The sequence below is a fragment of the Lissotriton vulgaris genome, chromosome 1_1, assembly GCF_964263255.1.
Source record: "Lissotriton vulgaris chromosome 1_1, aLisVul1.2, whole genome shotgun sequence".
In the NCBI taxonomy this organism is placed as follows: domain Eukaryota; kingdom Metazoa; phylum Chordata; class Amphibia; order Caudata; family Salamandridae; genus Lissotriton; species Lissotriton vulgaris.
The window spans coordinates 1,151,140,885-1,151,162,503 of record NC_141685.1 but is presented as its reverse complement, the minus strand read 5'-3'; the positions used below and the strand labels follow the sequence as shown (position 1 = coordinate 1,151,162,503).

Below are 21,619 nucleotides of genomic sequence, written 5' to 3'. Positions count from 1 at the left end.
GCAACGTTAATGTTTACACATAACAAACGTATTTCCTACTCAAAAACAGTTGTCATTTTTGCTTACTAGTGCATTTGATGTAAACATTACATATACTTACTTGTTTAAATAGTAGAATAGTAGTAATTGCTGGAGTACATCAAGTTAGTACAGGTCTGATCTGTAGAGTAGATAGAAGAAATAAAAGCAAAATATTATAATTTTAATATTGAACCGTTTGGAAATGTAACAGATTTAAACGTATACTAACTTCTAAATATGTCGTTTTCTTTGTTGTAGGTAGAATAGCTGTATGATGTATTCAGAATATCTGTAGAGGAAATATAAAATAGATAACATTTTGTTAAGAACATAGTCTGTGTTATTTTCGGCAGTTTTTGAGAAATGACAAGTATACTTACATTTTTTACAAGGCTATTCTTGTATATTGGTATATTTTGTGTAGGATGTTTTCATATGATATGTAGAATAGATGTATGATGTTTTCTGAATATCTGTAGAGGCAATTCAAAATATATAACATGGTGTTAAGAATATAGTTAGCGTTTTTTGTGCCCACTTTTTGCCACATTACAATTATACTTACATTTTTCAGAAGGGTACTCTTGTGTTTTGGTATAGTTGATGTTGGATCTTTCAAATGATCTATAGGGAAGATGTAAAAAGCAAGATATGTTGTTTCGAAATGTGCATTAATGAAATTGGCAGTTTTATAACAAACACATCTATACTTACATGTGTAATTAGTGTAGTTTTATCTTTTTTGCTGTAGAAATAGCACAATTTCAGTATATCTGTAAATATAATGTTTTTAAAAATTAAATACTCTTGTAAATTAGTGTTTAAAAACAGCAGTTGGTGTATAACAGAGAATTATTATATACTTACTATCTGATTTTGCACGTGAAGAAATATGACCATGTAATAGGAATTGTGTTGGAGTAGTTTCTATCAGAAAAGTAGGAAGAGATGAAAATAAAATAAGTGTAAGACTTAGGAGATGTAAGGAAAATAGTGCACTTCTAATTTTGTTTTCTACAAAAATGCTGTGTTACTTACTTGATTAATTAGCTAGTGAGCTGGATCTTTAAAGATGTTTATTCTGCAACAAAATCTTCAGAGTGTTGGCATCTACTTTCCAGAGAGGTAGCAGCAACAAATGGTAGAATGCATGTATCCCTTTTATAGTATATGTGTTATGTGTGCTTTGATTTGATTGGTTGTAGGATGTAAGGAAGCATAGTATAGGCTAGTTTGAATTTTTTTTAGTTAATTGGAGTGTTTGTTGATGTGAGAATGGTGGTATGTAGTTATTCCCGCATTAAAGCAGGTTCGTGTTTAAATGAAATATATTTATATGTGAAAATAAGTAATGAAAATGTTAGTTAAATGCAAAGAATATGTAGAAAATGATAAAATGCATGTAATAGAATGTATAGCAAATGTGGATTAATAGTAATTTAATGTAAGTAACAGGTATTATATGTGAAATGTTTTTTTTATTGAGAAATGACTTTTATTGATGATAAAGATGGTATTTTAGAAATAAAAGTGTACAAACATGAACTCGATATTTTTTTTTTTACGATATTTTGGTAGTCTATATTTTTGTAGTCGATATTTTTGTAGTGTTAGGGCTAATTTCATGTCCAACGATATATTTGTAGTCGATATTTATTTAAGCGATATTTATGTATTCGATATAGTTAGTACTCGATATTTTTGTAGTTTGTGTAATAAGTATAGAAAGTCGATATTTTTGTCGTCGATAATTTTTCTACGATATTTTGGTAAGTCGATAATGTGTCCGTCGATAATATTTCAGTGATCCAGCCTGGAGCTGTGCTCATGACGAGCTGAGCTCGTCATGAAACAATGGGAAAGAGGGGGCCTGCAGCACAGGAGGGGAATTGCCTTAGCAGCCATAGTGTTAGACCTCGTGGTTTACAGATCTAAATCAGACCCTCCGTGAATTAATATGGGATGGTGGTATCTCTAGAGGTACTACAGTTGGCACCGGATAAGGGGGGACTAGACGCCCCCGATTTTGAATTATATTACCTAGCAGTCTCACTCCAATGGATCGCTCAGTGGCTAGATGGTAGAAACCTGGAAGTGCTGGAGGAAGAAGGATGGCGAAACAGCCAAAGCCAGCTGCTGACCAAGTTTTCGCATCTGGCGGTACCTGTACCCAAACTGAATGTTCTCTTACAAGCAGCACTATACTGTTGGAAGGGATTTCGCAGACGTACATATGTGGTTGATCCCTATGCGCCCCAGATACCACTAGTTGGGATACGATTTGAGGACCTTATTAATTTATACACAAGACCCCAACTAACTGAATGGACAGCAGCAGGGATCATTATAGTGGGGGACTGCTTCCATATTTCTATAGATGACCTAATGTTGCAATCTGATCTCCCACACGGGCAATTCCTGACCTATTACTCTCTCACTCTGACATTTGGGAACCTATTGCACAGTAACACAAAAGAACCACAAACACATAATGTTCTCCGGACACTAATAACCTCAGTGGTGGCCAAACACTTGATTAAATGGTTCTATAGGTCACTACTTGACTCAGTAAAAAACCGCTGGACCGCACTCGTGGAAAGTGGGATGAGATTATAGGGATAGAGTTGACAGACAAAGAATGGTACAGAGTATTGGGGAGCCCTAAACAGGTCTCCAGAAATTCCAACTTTAAAGCGATCCAGTTCAATCATGTACACATGGTATATTTACCGCCACATAGACTTAGGACCAGATGTACAATCATGCAATTTAGTGACTCGCAAATTGCGATCAATTGCGAGTCGCAATTTGCGAGTCGCTAAATGCCATGTACAACAGTGTCTGAGACACTGTTAGCGATTCCTAATGGGGTCGCAAATTGCATGCCTCATGCATATTAATGAGGCACTCTCAATTTGCGACCCCCATTAGGAATGGCTGGCCCTCCCAGGAATGATGGCCTGCTCGGCTCGGCAGACCTCCATGTCTGGGACTGCTTTTAAATAAAGCAGTTTTTTGTTTTTAAATGCAGCCTGTTTTCCTTAAAGGACAACGGGATGCATTTAAAAAAAGAAAAATTAAACGTTTTCGTTTCATTTTTTAAGGGCTAGTAGTGGTCAATGGTACCACTGCCTGCCCCTAAAAAATATTTTCCCCTGCATTCACAAAATGGGAAGGGGCTCATGGGGACCCTTTCCCATTTGTGAGTGCTTTACCATTCTCTTGAAGAGGACGGTAAATTGCAAGTGTTCCGCAACCGCAATTGCGGTCGCAAAACATTCTTACATAGGCCTCTGACTCGCTATTAGGAAGGGACGCCCTTGTAACGCCCCTTCCTAATAGCGACTCTCAATTCCTATTTAGCGAGTCGCAAAAAAATTGTGACTCGCTAAATAGGAATTGTACATGTCCCTATTAGATTTTGCATGCACAAACGGGTCGCAACTCCGTTTGCGCATGCGAAATAGGGTCGTACATCTGGCCCTTAATATCATAAATGGGGACCTGACACAGTGGTGCCCAAGATGTGGATTGGAGGATGCAGGATTTGCTCACATGACCTGGGAATGTGTACATTTGAGAGAATTTTGGGAGAAGGTGCAACACATGATCAAGAAAACCCTAGATCGTGCTCTCCCGAACACGGTTGAAGTCTGCGTTCTTGAATTGTTCCCTGCACCGAAAGCCAGAACAATAGGTAATAGATTCAAGCACTAATCCCCGGATAGAGACATGGGAGAATGGCATTGAAACTTCGGCTAAGGCTGAACAGAGAGCATTACAGAGGAAAGACACAAAAGGTACTCGTAGACGCCCATTAGCAGACTTATGGGCATAAGTGCTGAGAGATTGGGAGGCACGACATGTCCCTGATGATGAAGAAGGGGAAGAAGAGGTAAAGGATCATCTGGAGGATAGATCTGGGTCGACAGAGTCAATCAGAGCCCACGAATGAGTAAGTAGTATAGAGGAGGCCATGCCTGAATCGAGATCCCCTGTTCGGGGTGACCCCCATCCCCCCCTAGGCGCAACATGCACTCCCTCACTAAACTTGGAATTTCACACCAGACAAACCCTATACCCCCTGAGATACACACAAGAGATTGCCCCAGGGCTTGGGAAGACATAAGGAGACACACCACCAAAAACGATTGTGAAAGTTGATTATGTATAGTTAGTTCAATTATTAATAAAGTATATCTTGACAGATGAGCATAAGTAACTCCCTTGAGTGCACATGAATCAAAGTACAGACTCGAGGTGTATGAAAACGTTTGTCTGTTAGATACACCGCCGTCCACAGAACGGAGGCTGGGTTTCACCAGTATAAGAATGAAGTAACATGTAAACATGTAAATGTAAATGTGTTTGTATTTATATAGTGCCTTCTACCCAGAGGTCTCGTAGCGCTGTATTCATACCGCTGTGGAACACTTCCTGGCTTTCCAGTGAGATGTCCACTCCTGGGCACCCCCAAGGTGAAGCCAGGCATCCAAGCACTTCTGGGGCCGTTGTGGAGATTAAGCAAGCTATTGCCCAGAGTCACAGAGTGGGACCCATGATTAGACTAGGCACCGAGGCGAGAATTATCAGGTCCGGGGTGATTGAGTCCAAGAGCCGCCGAGGCAGGAATTGAACGCTGGTCCCGGGCCAGACCTCTGCATCAGGGTCCACCGCTCTAACCATTGAGCCACGCTTCTCCATGTATGTCACTTCACTCCATGTATGTCATTAAATGTACTGTGAATGCCATATGACGGTCTGTACCTGCAGAATATTGTGATTATAACAAAAAATAAAGTTTTTTTTTTTTTTAAAGTAAAGCAATTTGCAGGTAATTGGAAGGAAGATTCCTGGAACCTTTTTCATGCAGGGGAATTAAAAGACTTCCTGACCAAGATTGAGGGATTGTTCCATATTCGTAACAATGTGCAAAAACAGATTTGAGAAAGCTAGCACATAACGAGGACTCTCTATTACTTATGGAGATGGAAATTCTATTGGGCCCAGTCGCCATAGATGCTTTCATACCCAAGATGAAAAAATATCATCAATATAAGTGCCCCATTCCTCCTGCTCTATAGGGGTTGGAAGAGGTATATTGCATGATAAAAGAGAACTCCCACAAAATGCCATTAATGACAGCATGAATTCACACGATTCACATAAATCACGCCACTATGAAAGATTTCAAAAACACGGATTGAGAAGAAGAGATTCAATTGTTAACATTTGCCTAGCCAGGAACAACTAAACAAGACTTTCTGCACAAATCCAACCGCTAAAGCCCAACAAGGCAAGCACCCAGAAGATTCTTGACACAGAGTTAGAACCCTCTTTGCTCTAAGGGTTGAACATGATCCCTTACAGGAATGTACAATATGGGATCCAATGACTTTCAAATAAAATGCTCAGTGAAGGAACCTAATAGAAAGCATATGAGCCAAAACCCGTAACATTTAACTCATTAGACTAGGAGCTCATAATTCTTACAAGAAAATATCTTATTTCCACAATAAGCATCACATACCATATAAAACTGAAATAAAATTTCCATATATAAACACCAGTAAAGATTCTATAATGAGGCTGGCCATTGAAAATAATTAATTTCCTTCAGTCTATTTTCCTTTACTGACAGAAAAGTTTCTTATCACTACGCTTGATCCATTACTTATTTTCTTTCTATGCTTTTAACTTGTTATATTTATTAACGTTGCTTCGTCAATTCCCTGTGCGCAATAGATGGATCTCTAAGCATTTGTTTTAGTAAAATCTTGCAATCAAACTAGTCTGAATTAGCATCGTTAGACACCTGTAAGTCGTTCAGGACTACTACTGAAGTAGATTTATTGTTCCTGCTCAGACTGACAAAAGCCTTGGTTTTCTTCTGCTGCTACGTTTTCCAGCGCTCTGTTGACCGCAACTATCGTATTACGGTTGTTGTTCTCCTGCCCCTTTGGTTTGCCATCCAAGAGTTGTTTGGCGATGGGACGTCCGCCCTGCTTGGATGTATTATAGGTCTAGGCGTGTCCCCTTTTTTGTATGATTTTATCTCTTGTCAAGTGGTGTCATCTCGCTTATCTTTTCGCGTGATAATCTGAAGATAAATTCTTGCAGGATCTATTCTGAACATCATCCCAAATTCTATCTGTCGGTGTTGAAATTCGCCATTGTGGGCCGTGTTTTATTATTATTACTAGGTCATGGCCTTTATACAGACTGCACCAAAATCCTTGATATAATAACTTACCGGAAGGGAAACAGCTTACTAGCAAAAATTCCTATGCCTTTTCAGTTCATGGAAGTATTTGACTCCACCATCATCTAGTGCCCTGAAGAAGTCCTACATCAGGATGAAAAGCGTCGGCTGTACTGTGTGTTGAGTCATTAGAACTGGACTCTATATTTTATCTACCTAAAATGAAAATGGAATAAAAAAAAATGAAGAACTTTCTTCTCTGGATGTGGACTTTATAACTGTCCATATTGATTGAATTTTGCTGTGTGGTGCGCCTGTGCTTTTGTTCTAAACAGCAAAAAAAATCAAAATCTACCTATCAATCCTAAATACTCTGGTGGAGCTAGCCTCCCCAATAATTTACATGAAGGATACTTAAATAGACAGTTCCGCAAAACAGCCTACCAAGCATTGCATAGGCCTAATTTGCACCATTATGGATGGCACAGACACTACAGAAAATAGAAGGGCCAGCAATACGGTTTGTTGTAAAAGATCATTCACACACACAGGTCTGGCAGACGAAAATAACAAATCTGTTAAAAAATGTAAAAAGGGCAAAATGATAGTCTAGACTTAACATCAAAAAATTAAAATAATAAGGAATAATGGCATGTGGAAATCTACTTTTCTGAAATCTTAAATGCCATTCATATATAACTTGTTGCAAAGAACATCCAGGGGGCATCAAAGAAAAACAATTTAATACCTAAGTTGTTTTTCTGATGTTTGGCAGCTCTTGCATATCCCTTATATGAACCTCTATGCAGGTGCTAGACTAGGGACCTGTTAAACGTTTGGCTGATGAGAGTACCTTGTCTGCCAAACCCTTGGTCCACCCACCTCATTTAGAGATGGGTGTACCTTATGTTTTCCATGCATGGAGAAACTCCTCGCTCCATCAAAGAAAAGTTTCCCCCGACAGCCGGAAAGAATGGGGCTCCGAGGTAGAAATGTACATACCCACTTATGTTGGGTGACGGTGCAATGTCTTTTTTTTTCGGTCTGTCAGGAAAAAACCTGGGGAGTGACAAAAGAAAACAATATACCCCACACCATGGGAGAAAACTACTATAGTGTGAGGGAAATTAGTTTTGGTTTTCAGAAACAAACTACCGCTTTGGGAATTCATTTCTGAAAAACAAAAATCTGGAAAAGTTTGATCAACAAGTGTGTTTGTTTTCTGTCAGTTGGCAAGTATTTCCTAACAGTCACACACTGTGTCGGCTGTCCACAAAACACTTGTACATTGAAAGGAAACACCGGCTGTCATAGTCCATCATGGTGGCAGAGGCCCAGCTCATTGCTTGGCACATGGACTATATCAGAACACTCCACAGAAGAACAGAGGCAATTGCTTTACCTCTTACTGAATGGGCACCAAAGCCTTCTCAAGATATCTACCTGCCAATTTGTGGGATTGCTTGAAGAGGGGGAGGTCAATCTGGAGATGTTTGTCTCGATTGACCTGTCTGTAACAGCAATAAAAGCAGAAAATGATTATCATTTAACCTGATCCGAGTGGTATGTGCAAGGAGTGATTGAGCTCTTGTTAATGTTCCAATCTATGAAGCCTCTACTAATCCTAAAAGGGTAGAGGTTGATGATAAAAGAACATAAAGTATATTGTCCTAGTCAAATTAAACTCAAGAGCCCACCTTGACACATGAAATGGTTTCACCTTGGTCATAATTTTAGGCTTACAAAAGATGGCAAACAGCGGAGAGCCTGAAGCTCCCCATCGCATCGGTCTAAAATAAAAGCTATGTCGAAGACCATCTTTCTGGTCAATAATTTCAGAAATCAGGAATGCATGGGCTCAAAAGCAGAACTACTTTAAAAGACCACGAACAAGTTCTAATCCACCTAGTGAATCATAGGATTTGAGGTACTTCTTTTGGGGGTCTTTGAGGAATCTAGTTACCAGAGGAATCTTGAAGAGAGAGCCCTAATCCAGAGAGAAAATACATGCAGAAATTTCAATCAGACAGCTCAGTCAGTTTCAAGCTGTTTCCCCACTAGCAAAAATATAAACTGAAATGTATGTTATAGACCTATGGGCAGGAGTTTTCTTGTTATCTCTGCATCACGAAGCAAAGAAGGACCATTGACAGGAGCAGACTACACTGTTTAGCAACTGTCTAGCACACAAACGAATATTGATTACCCTTTTCAGGATGTGGTAGGATGATACGGCCATGCTTTCAAACTTCAGACTACTCAATTTTCTCTGGAAATAGAATTATGATGCCACAGTCCCCATTCAGGAAAGAGAGGCTGGCAACTCAGACTAGGAACATTTGGATATAACCGACACCTCACCTACCCAGGTCAATAAGACCCATGGGCTTTGTGAGGCCTAATTTCACAGATAATTCCAAATCCATCCAATCTCCTCTCAATCTGGGAACCTGGTATTCTATGGAACTGTGTCTGTGACATTTTTGTTATATGGGCTTGAAAAAGTTCTAAGCTAGGGATCCCTCCATCTGAAAGAGAGAATCTAGCCGCCATTCATAGTTGAATGAGAGGAACCTGCTTAAACAGTCTACCTTCCATTCTAAATCCCTGTTAGAGGAGCAACTGACAGACCATTTCCTCTGTCGTTGGCCACGGACAAAAGGAAATGGCCTATTTGCACAAAGCTTTGGCACCAACTCTTCCCTGCTTGTTCACATAAACAAACAAAACAGTTGTTTTGCCCATGCACCTGCTTCTTTTGCAGAATCAAAAGATGCGTTTTCAGAAGTAAGCAATCGGCTCTCAATTCGAGCTACTAAATGTGTAGCATAGAGTCTCCTAATTAGACTATAGCATATTTAGACCAATGTTCCCAGATGAGCTCACCAACCTATGAAGTATGTATTGTCATATTTATTATCTGAGGCCATGGCTGGCAAAATGGGTCCTTTGAAGATGGTACTGAGAAAGGTCCAAAACTTCAGGCTCAGAGGAGAAACAAAGGGACTGTCAATTTGATCGGAGAGTCCAAATAACTGGCTACACTACAACGGCGTTGGACAGGTTATATCAGAGTTGTTCAACCTGCATGTGGATTTTTGGACATTTGGTATTTCGTTTTCTCCTTGTGAGAGGAGGAAAGAGGGTGCTGCGTCTTTCATTCCTTGTCATGATGTTCAGGAGAGTAGCCTTGGAAGTTTAATGATTTCAATGGAATCTTTGACTTCTTCAGAGAGGCATCAACGGCTTTAGACGTTCTCTTCCCAATTACTTTTGCATGCATCAAGTTCAAACGTCAGATACTGAAGCCTTGTTCAACTGCAATTGACCAGGCCCAACACATGTGGGGGTCTTCCTACTGTATCTGTTTCTGGCCCCTGTCGTACAGTTTTTTGTCCTTAAAGTTTATTCATTTTATGTTTTTAAACTGAAACATCAAGTCATACACGGTCACAGAAATGGTACACCCAGTACAATAAAGTACAGAGGACTTATATCTGTATGTAATCGACATCCAAAGACAACAGTAGTAGTATTAGGAAGAGGTGTTCCCTTCCTAATAGCGTGCACAACCCTATGTATAGATGATTTGTGTCTGTAATTGCGGGCACAAAACATTCGCAAATTACCACCCTCTTCAAGAGGGTGGTAATGGCGTCGCAAAAAGGAAGGTCTGGAACCCCTTCCCCTTTGCAAACACAGGGGAAAATATTTTTTAAGGTTAGGCAGTGGTCCCAGGGACCTCTGCCTGCCCTTAAAAAATTAAACGAAAATATTATTTTTTTTTTTTAAATGCATCCCATTTTCCTTTAACCCCTTCGATGCTGATGACGAGCTCAGCTCGTCATCAGCCACGGTGGTCGTGTGCTGATGACGAGCTGAGCTCGTCATGTTACGTGGCTTTTGGAAAAAAGCAGCGTAGCGCAAAAATAACCCCCGCACGCATGTGGTTAAGGAAAGCGGGCTGCATTTGAAAAAAAAATGCTCTATTTAAAAGCAGTCCGAGACATGGTGATCCACTGAGCCCAGCAGGCCACTATATCTGGGAGGGCCTGCCATTCCCAATGGGGTCGCAAATTGCGAGGGGCTCATTAATATTCATGAGCCTCTCTATGTGCGACCCCATTGGGAATCACTAACAGTGAGAAAACCACTGTTGTACATAGTAAACTGCGCCTCGCAAATTGTGCCTGGCAAAAGAGGCGCAATTTGTGAGGCGCAATTTACTTGGTCGTACATATGGCCCCAAATCCTTAAGTGAGGAAAAATACAGAGAAAACCCGGTATGGTTCTGAATCCTACGTCTTAAGAGGCGAGAGGAAATAAGAATGACTAAATCATGACTGACAATTAATTAAACCCATATCAGTACAGAAACCAAACAATTCTAAAATACACTTAAAGTTTTAAAATGAACAAACCCTCGACTGTGCTATATAAAGGATAAATGTTATGCAGTTGTTAGCAATGAAACTATCTAACTTCTTATAGGTAGATTTACCATTCTACAACATAATTAATCTCATGAGTTTAGTAAATCAGTTTAACAATAAATCATTCTCTCCACTAAAAAAGGTCAATGCTGTATCCTTAAAGGTCTCAAGACTTAACCTATGTGCTGACCTTCTGTTGCTAAAGAAGTGAATCAGGGGGGCGTGGCCAACTGCTGAGAAGAATGGCCGCACGCTAGCGCAGCTCTGGCTTCATCCGACCCCAAAAGCCAAATATCTGTACAATTATCCGGCTGCACGAGGCATGCACACAACAGGAACTGTGTGGGTAGCGGGAGAACCCGTCCTCGAAATCCCGATCGCGACCGGAGAGAGAATCCGGTGCCAGCGGCATCGCGGCCTGCGGCGCATACAGCAGCCGCGGACCCGCGTGAGTACAGGTCCTGAAGAATAGAGCAACCGGACCACGCGGATGCGCCTGCACCTGAGTTGCTTTTCCTGGCGCTCCATGCAGGACACCAGAACAGACGTGACCACCAACAGAAGAAGCAAGTGTGTAATTTACATCACTACCGCTACCTCTGATCGCCACATCAAAGGGGGAACATCAGCCTGAGCACCTCAGGGCCTGGACAGACCAGGCTCACACACTGGCTGAAACAAGGAGAAACGGCCCTAAAAGACTCCGGATCACTTCAAATACCCAGCAAAAGTTGGTGCATGGTCGATTAGACACAGGGTGACAGACCTCCGGCTTAAGGGGACAAGCACCGTGCCGCGAACACTCTGTGACCCCTTGACGGCAAATCCACGGCCACACACCTATCCAAGAGAGAGTGAGCGGCACAACTCAGGGCCAGTGGCACACTCACCCATAAGCCCTGAACTGGCATAGAACTGTCGTAGAGATTTGAACCGGCGAGGTAGATGCCACGGTAAACACGATCTTGGGGCGCAGAGGGCACCACAACTAGCCATACTACACTGGTAGGCGGTGAATACTCCAGGCAGCAGGAAGGAACTGCTCAGCGCAACAATGACAATGATTAAGGGGCGGTCGCGGCTCACACAAACAAAAAATTTATACATTTTCCTGGCATAAATCGCAAGAAGAGGGGCGGCAGGGCATGGTGCAATGCAAGAAGCCCCACATAAAACGAGCAGACCAAGGGGGCGTGGCTTGGAGCGCGATGGAGGAAGACGTGCTCGGATAGAGCTCCTGCTTGAGCTCCCCTCTCCCGGGCCGCTTCTCCGACACAGTTCTCCTGTTTCAGCCGCAAACTGCTGGCGGACCCGCATCAGACCCCCGCCCATCCACTGACCGACTGCGAGGCAGATCGGACACCGGGGCCCGCACTGGCACACACTGGGAAGCGGTGACCTACATTGTCGCGACGCCCCTGGGGTCCTCAACCACGCGAGGCCGGGGCTCTAGCGCTGTGACTGTGCCTGACTTTGCGGCCTATGCGCTGCCTGGCCGGACCTTGTAAGGCCTGTGAGTGGAGACTACGGGGCCAACTGCGCTGCTGGCCGGACCCTGACACGTCACTGAGCCCTCCCTGCCTGCAGCCCCCGCCGACGACTGTGGTGGAGAGCCGCGGGGAGCTGGGACCCCGGGCAGAGCCGCCGCTTGGAGAGCTGGGCGGTGTGGTGGCGTGAGAGGCAAAGACCAGCGCGGCGGCCCCCTGGAGGCGACGCCTGACTACACTGAGACACTGCCCAGACGTCGCCGGTGAGTGACTGCGGGGGAGCACGGCCTGAACACGGGCGGCGGTCCCCCCGCATATATTACCACCTGGGACCTGTCGACTGGGGCGCTGGGCCTGGGAACGCAGCCTACTCGCATCCTCGTTGGGCCTTACACGACCTGGGGGCCGAGACTGTGTGATACCCCCCCTCTCTGCTGACCCCCAACAGCCGCGGCAACTCCCTCCTGGGACACGGTGTGGGTGCTACACCTTGACTACGGCCGCCACGCGGCAGCGCTAGAGAAGACCAGTGGGCCCCTGAGGTTGAGAGCCGCCCGGAACACGCTACATCAGAGGGACGGTACCACGGGCCCCTTTCTCCCCACCCGGGCCAACACGAGGGTACAGGGAGACATGCGGCACACGACGCAGTGACCCAAAACGCAGGAGGGGCCGTGGTTGAGGAGGGTGATCCTGCCCACCATCCGCCATCATTGAATAGCGTCGCGGGGAGCTGACACCCTCATTGCCCCCACGCCTGCGACAACGCTACACCGTGAGATGCCCAGGGGGGAGAAGACTTGATAACTGACTAGTGGGAACTTTTAGAGGCAACCTGAGGACCCCCCCTGAAGGCAGGCACCCCTCTGCAACCTAGCTCCTTAACTTTTGCAACAGCCCTGAGAGTTGCAGTAACGAAGCGACCGCCACGCGCGAATGCACCTGCCCCGCACTGCCCGGACATTTGCTCTATGAGTGCTGCAAGAGGGGCTGCTCGAACTAACTCCTGCACAAGCCTACACTTGCACACGCATCTGGGGGGTGTCCCTCGTCGTCTACTCTGCCTGGCTGTGCGCCCTGTTGTAACTTTTGTTGCTGGACCTGCTGCCTGGACGCTGCCTGACGCCGGTGCACAAACGCCCTTGTACACCCGGCCCATATCTATGACCTCTGACCCACCACACGTTTGAGCATCTGAACGTTGGGGCTCCGCTCTGAGACGTCCCCTAACGGCCATTACAGGACACCCTTGTCACCTACCCTACTCGCCTGACCATCTACGGGTGCCTGCTGATGCTTGCGACGACTTCGCAGCCGCGGTACTACACAAGCTGAGAAGTGCCACTGCCGCGGCCCCCTCTTTCAGTTTGGACTGTATTGGAGACCGCTGGCTTCCCGGTAAACTGCGTACCTACCACTTGGAGCAAGGCTTTGGGCTCTCCCACTGGCGTGCATGCCGAGCATAGTTGCCACGCCTGGCCCATGTCTGGAGGGGTGAAGACACGGACCGGAACCGGAGGCACGATACCGAAGGGGAAACTTTCCAAGGCGGCGTCCAAGATGGATGCAGAGCTGGTGACGTCCAAGCTGGACAATGTGTTAGCCGTCATGGAGCGGCTGGAAGAATCCATGCAGCAGACTCGCACCTCTCTTGAGACTAAGATAGACAGTGTGGCGATCGACCTGACTCACCTCAAAGCTGATCACAAGAAACTTCAAGATCGCACTACAACCTTGGAGGGGGTGGTGGCGGCGCTGGAACCCACGGTGAACCAAGCGGACAAACACATCCAAGATCTGCTCAACAGAGTGGAATTTTTAGAAGAGCGTGCAGAGGACGTGGAAGGACGGGCACGGAGAAACAACATCCGGCTTGTAGGCATCCCGGAGAAATGGGAAGGGATGGACCCCACTCGGCGGGTAGAAGACTGGCTATGCGACCTGCTGCCTGAGGACACACTGTCTCCTCACTTTGTGGTGGAACGTGCTCACCGGGTGCCCACAAGGCCCCTCCCCCCTGGCTCCAACCCCAGACCTCTCATCTTTCGTGTTCTGAACTACAGAGACCGCGACACGATCCTGCGGGAAGCCAGGAAGCTTGGTGACATCCAGATAGAAAACGCCACAGTGATGTTTTTCCCGGACTACACCGTGCAGGTACAGAGACAACGCCATTCCTTCCTGGCAGTGAAAAGACGACTGCGGCAGGCGGACCTCAAATACTCGCTGCTCTTCCCCGCAAAGCTGAGGGTGGTGGCACAGGACAAAATGCACTTTTTCACCAGCCCTGAGGAGGTGGAGGCCTGGCTTGACGGAGGAGTAACTGAGGCGCCTAGGAAGGCGCATGGAACCACTACGACCTCGCGCACACGCGGATCGAGGCGACGCCGCAGGCGCAGAACATCTACACCCACCCGCGCCCAGGAAATGCCGCACCGCTCTCCACCTACGGACCTGATCCTGCAGGAACAACAGGATGCGCTTCGCAGGGTTACAGAGATCAGCAATTCTCCGGCTCCATCCTCTGCCCCGAATGCCAGCCCGACCACATTCCCGGGTGACAATGAGGCGATCTACGACCTGCCGGATTCCCAGCACTCTGCGGACCTCCCTGATGTCACACCACAGACAGTGGACCTTCTCGGCTGAGAGGGACCCGAGGGACTTTCTCCCCCGCGATGCAGGACTGGTATGGCTACGCAGCTGTCACCCTGACTTGCCCTGAGGTGAGCGAACTGCAGAACTGTCTGGTGCGGGGATTCCCCTGCCCTGAGGAGTCGAGAACTATCAGGATGCAGTGAGTAACATTTTCTCATATACGCATGACCCTGTCTGCCACCTTGACAGGCCCGACACCTTAGCTGCAACCATACACCTACCAAGGACCTCTGTACTGGCCTCTCCGGAGACGGGGACCCTATGGGAGCCCTTCCCCCATTCTCTGGCATCGGAGGACCTTATTTGAAGCACACAGGGCAGGTGGACTTGTGGGCCTGCCAGACAGACACGGCCACTCCTTGCTGGCCCAGGAGAGGTGGCACTTCTCTCATCAACAACGCTGACACACGGACTCTTGTTGTATAAGCCACTTACCACCCCCTAGAACTGTATAGTTTACTTAAGCTCATTTGAGTGTTTGGACGGCGGCATGTTGTGCAGCCGACCTTTTGGTATTATCTATCATGTTGCCTTTTTTTGGCTTTTTGTGTTCCCTTTCTCTCCTACCCTTTTGCACCAAGGGCGGTCATTGCATAATGTGCTAGCAGCTAGAAATGGTCTGAGGGCTGGGATGGGATTGAGGGGCTGGCGGGGAGCCAGGCCTGAAGGACAGGACCTGGCAGACATGTGTGGGACTTCCATGAGCAGTGACTATGGCTGAAATCCGGATATGTACCTGGAATGTCAGGGGCATGCACACACCCACTAGGCGGTATCAGATCTACTCTTATTTAAAACGCCATAGGATAAATGTAGCGCTGCTCCAAGAGACACATCTGAACAGGATGGAGGTGCGAGCGCTGCATCGCAGGTGGCGTGGGCAGCTCTATGCCACAGACTACTCTTCATATGCACGCGGCACCCTAATATGGATCCGTCCTGGGACCCCCTGGGCAATCACAGACACGCATATAGACCCTTAAGGCAGATTCGTGGTGGCGCAGGGTAGGTAGGATGGGCAGCAGGTGGTATTGGTCTCCCTCTATTCCCCAAACACTGATCAGGGTGGTTTCCCGCGCCTCTCTGCGACTATGGCGACCTGGCATGCAACCCCGTGGATACTGGGGGGTGATCACAATTGCGTATTAGACACGACACTAGACCGCTCCTCCCCACCCCCAACTGGCGCACCAACACATGGTGCCATGAAGGCACTGCTTGGATGGGCCGCACAGTGGGATCTCCATGGCGCTTGGCGATCGCACAACCCTGCAATGCGAGTGTACTCCTATTACTCGGCCGCGCACAACTTACACGTACGTTTGGACAGATTCATGGTGTCTGCCGAGCTTCTCCCACTTGTTACAGACACGCGATACATGGGGCGCGCACACTCAGACCACAACCCACACTTCCTGACTATTACCTGGGAGCGCCCACACCTACCCATTCCCACCTGGCGGCTCCAGCCGGTGCTACTACTAGATGCGGCTTTCTGCGACTCCCTTCTCGCGCAAACGGCCCAATACTTTGAGGAGAACTCTGGCACGGCATCCTCTCCCCAGGTTGAGTGGGACGCCTTTAAAGTCGTGATTCGGGGCCACTGTTTGGAAACACAGGGACACATGAGGCGTCAGCTGGAGGGCGACTTAACGCGACTGGAGACTGACCTGCTTGATCGGGAACGGGAAGCGGTTGATGGCACTGCTGACCTGCTGACCGAGGCCCACGCGGAACATGTGCGCCTCCTAGAGCGGCTGCGCAACCTCATCTATGCTGCGCGCTCGGCGCGAACATACCACTTAAGCGATAGGCCCGGCAAATTATTGGCCTGGTTGATTCCGCAAGAAGACCGATCGGCTTCGGTGGCGGCGTTGCATGTTGTCGGAAAGGGATTAATATACTCCCAGAGCCACATCCATGAGGCGTTATCGTCCCACTACGACGCCCTCTATCGCTCCCGGCTTCGCGATCCCCGCCCCGACGTAATGGAATACCTCTCCCCCGTCCAGATGCCGCAACTTACCGTTGCACAGCAGGACGACCTGGGGGCCTTGCTCGCGCCTGAGGAGCTACGTGAAGCCATATTTAACCTATCCAACGGTAAATCTCCTGGCCCTGATGGGCTACCAGCCAAATTTTACAAGGCTGGTTCGGACATCCTTATTCCGGAACTTCTAAAAGTGTACACTGCGGCTGCGGAAGACTCCTCTCTCCCTCCCACACTAAACAAAGCCAATCTGATCTCCATCCCTAAGCCCGTCAGGGATGCCACACGGGCGGGCTCTTATCGCCCCCTAGCCCTCCTGAATACAGATTATAAAATACTGGCCTCCACTCTGGCTTGGAGACTGGCCCCCCTGGTTCCCCTCCTGGTGCACCATGATCAGAACGGCTTTGTTCTGGCGCGCCACACTTCTTATAATATCCGTCGCTTGTTCCGGTTGCAGGAATATGCTGTTCGACACTGGCCACGAGCGGGGTGCCTGGTGTTGGACCTCGAAAAGGCGTTCGATTCTGTTGGGTGGCCGTATCTGAAGGCGGTAATGGAGAAATACAAATTGGGAGACGGCTATGAGACTATGGTCAATCTGCTGTACTGCCGGCCTACGGTCCGAGTCCGCACCGGTCAATTACTATCTGACACCATCAGCGTATGGAGGGGTACCAGGCAGGGCCGCCCCCTGTCACCCCTGCTGTTCTCATTGGCCATGGAGCCCCTGGCCACGATCCTCAGGGCCCAGGGACAGGAGTGGGGAATCCCAATGGCAGATGGACTCCATGTGATCTCGCTATACGCAGACGACCTGCTATTATATGTCAAAGATCTGGCCAGTGTCCCGGAATCTCTGACGGATATTTTCAGGACCTTCGAAGACATGTCGGGACTGCGGGTCAATTGGTCCAAGTCGGGAGCCTATTCCTTCAGTTCGGATACGCCTGAAAGTGACATCCGCATCGGTGGAGAGAGGCTGCAATGGTACCCCACCACGTTCCGTTATCTGGGAATCCATGTTTACCGGGCCCCGGCAGACGTCCTAGAGGGGAACCTGCTACGGACGATTGCCTCCATCCGTGCCCAAATTGGCTTCTGGAAGACCCTGCCCCTGAATGTGCCTAGTCGTGTGGCGCTGACCAAGATGATAGTCCTGCCAAGGCTACTGTACTACTTTGCCAACATTCCGACGTACGTACCCAACAAAGTGTTTCGGGAACTGGAGGTCCTGCATCGTGGCCTTGTCTGGAATGCGGGCCGACCCCGAGTGGCCCTGACTAAACTGTACATGACCACTGAATCGGGAGGCCTGGCGGTTCCCAACATGGAGCTATACTACCTAGCGGCGCAGTTGCAATGGGTGTCAGGATGGCTCCGCGGCAAGAACCTGGGGGACACTGCCTCGGATACTACTGTTTGGACCCAGATGCAAGTTTACACACTGTTCCATCCTATGACCCGCTCCCCCTGTCCCTCACAATTACACCTAGTGGTGGCACGCAGATGCTTTCTGCGATGCCTACGGCTTACCCGTGCGACGAAGCCATATGCCCCGATACTCCCACTCCTGGGTACTCCCGGAACGGCGGGAACACTGACAGAGGCCCTCTTGGCCAGCTGGACACGTGCTGGGGTGGAAACACTGGGCGACCTTTATGCGGATGGCGCGCTGCTTTCTTTTGCGGATCTCGCCACCAGCACGGATCTCCCTGCTGGACAGTTTCTATTACACGCATCCCTTATCCACACACTAACAGCCTCCTGAGGCGATATATTGGAGGAACTGCCGATGCACTATTTTATGCAGTATCTGCATGTCATGGGCAACGGCTCACATATCATACATTGGCTAGCACAGGCCCTACTGCTACACACGCAACCTTCCACACTGCCACTCAGAGAGAAGTGGGCGATCGACAGAGGGAGGGATTGGACTGACAAAGAGTGGGCGATGATACTATTGGGCCGACTAATATCCCACGCAACCCCCGTTTCAAACGTATCCAATTCTATATTTTACACCGAGCCTACCTCACGCCCGACAAAATAAACAGATACTTCTCGGCCACTGACACTGCCTGCCAACGATGTTCTTTGATAGGGGCGGATCTCCTGCACATGCTCTGGCGCTGCCCTGCCATACAAACATACTGGGATGAGGTCACGACATTACTCACGCAGTGCACTGATGAACATGTACCGGGGACGTGGGAAGCCTGTATTTTAGGGCTTTACAAGCGCACGAAGCCCAACAAGGTACAGGCGAGATTCTGGGATATGAGTCTAATCACTGCTAAGCGCTTACTTACCAACTTACCAAACATTGGAAGGCCAATACCCCCCCCCACACCCGACATTGGCACACATCCTTCATCAATTGGGCATGGGCAGATGGTACGGTGCTCCTCTGAGAGGAAACAGCAGGACTTCGGAAATTCCCCTCTGGGACGATCTCCTTGCGTACTTCCAGCAAGCCTGTCAGGAACAAGGGATAACTTGAGCTGACATCACCCTATTCCACCGCAGCGACGAGGGGCATTGCGGAGGGCCACCACACTCGCCCCCTTTTCCACCCCCTTACCAACACACTGCCCCAGCGGCTGCTGAAGCTTCTACCCCTTGTTCCACATAACACATGCTTACACAGCGCCAACCCCGCACTCATACACTCACTCCTACCCGCTTACAGCACACGCCCTGCCGCAGACGACGGACCGGCGTATCTGACGCGCCACATGGCGTCTCCCACACGATAGATTCTGACCATATCCCTCGGAGAAGGATCCCTCCGATAGCTGCACTCTGGAAACATCGCGCGTGCGCCTCCACTCGGACCCCCCCACACCCCAGTAACCGTCCCGCCACACCTCGCCAAAGCTGCAACTAACCCCCCCCCCCCTAACGCGCCAATGGACACCCTTGTTCTTTCCCCTCCCTTCCCTAGTTCTTTCACCACTGTGTTGGTTCCGGTCCTTATTTATTTACTGGTCACGTTCCCTGACCAAGCCCTTTATTGTTGCTGACGGAGACACCCTACACGCCGTGACAATGTCGCGGAATGACATGTACCTGTAGACACATTGCACCTCCGTTGCCATTGCATGCCACAACATACCACACACACGGGATGCGGGCCATACCCAGGATAATTGCCCTCTGACACCGGGCGAATGAACCTGCACACGGACCCCCACCTCTGGCATCCATACATATGTCGCAGGCACTGGAGGGTTCAATTTACACCAGGCCAACAGACGCCTGGGATTCCGCTGTGGCGACCGTAACATGGCGTCGTCGACTATATGCGACTAATACTTTGCATTAGTGAGCTATACCACTATACACCTGTCCACAGCATGGTGGCATCACAAGCACAAGGTCTTCGGTACCTCTATTCCCAGTCCACACACTACCCGGTAGTTGTTGCCGCCTTTTGTTTGCATTGTGGACTTGGACTACAGCTCATATGGTTCAGATGCCAGAAATGCAATGATGTGTTTAAACCGACGAAAAAAAAATCAAAATCTACAGGCCTGATTGTTATTGTGCTGTGTATTGAACAATGTTTCCGTGTTTTTCCTTAGCTACACCGCCGGACCCCAGGTTTGCCGGCTAATTGGCTGTGTTAACTTACCAGTATTTCTTTTGTATGTTCTTCTCTGATGCCAGCCGCTGCGGATTGCAGGCTATGTGCCATATGCAAATGTGTTTTTTTCTTTGAACAATAAAGGTCTTTTAAAAATAAAAAATAAATGAAACAAGCAGACCAAGATTCCCCCACATTGCGCGATGTAATGGCGGCGATCATTGAAGTGCACACAACACTGGAGGGTCGCATTGATGCTGTTTCCTTGGACATGTCGCTACCAAGGGCAGACGTCCGGAAAATGGTCTCTAGGGTCAAAGAGGTGGAAGTTGTCACCCGAGTGTTGGAGACAGATGCGTCGACACTCAAGAAACAAATCTCTGACCTACAATCTCAAACTAAGTCCCTGACGGAGCAACTTTACGACTATGAGGGAAGCTTGAGGCATAACAATGTCCACATTTTAGGTGTGCCAGGAAGGCCAAAGGTCCAGAAAGGATCTCTTTAGAGAAGTACTCATAACTACTCACCTGCAACCCAAGAACCTCTCCAACTCAATCGAGCGAGCTCACTGCGTGCTGGGGGGGGGGGGGCCTAAACCGAGGTCGCCCCCGACCAATCATGGCATGGAGGTTCAACTTTCGAGACCAGGACATCATCCTCCAAACAGCTACAGGTGCACGGCCACTCAAGTATGAGAACAATACTATCTCTTTCTTCCCAGACTTTACCGCAAAGGTACAAAGGCAACCAAGGTTTTCTGGAAGTCAAAAAGGCACTTCAAGAACGGGAAAAAAGATATGCGATGCTCTTTCCAGCGAAACTGAGAGTTGAAGATGGTGGGAAGAACTGGTTCTTTTCGGAACCAGGGGAGGCCCATGGCTGGCTGGATGGATGGTGACGAGTTGAAGATAAGGGACACTCAGACCTAGAGGATCGATGACCAGAGACAATGCAGAAACAACAAGACCCCACGCATGGAGATCATAATCAACACACCAAAGGTGGCTCATGAACTGTTTCCAATGGATTCAAGGCTGCAATGTTGGGTTGAAGACATACCCTGAGAGAAGTGAGAGATTGGGATTCCTACACACAAGTTTCGACGTACTGCTCCAGAACAGTGTTCTTTCAGTGCGCATTACCTAGGGCAAACCATCTGGGACAGTATGCGGTCGGCACTGTGGTGTACCGGACTGTGGCGACAGACAAGAGGAGCGGATGAGTATAGACTAA

At 48.0% G+C, this 21,619-nt stretch overlaps 1 protein-coding gene across 1 annotated transcript in view; it reads right to left on the bottom strand.

Moving 5' to 3' along the window:
- The window catches only part of LOC147748831 (growth/differentiation factor 11-like), a 619,920-nt gene that overhangs the window by 345,833 nt on the left and 252,468 nt on the right, over positions 1-21,619 (bottom strand). The window lies entirely within an intron of this gene.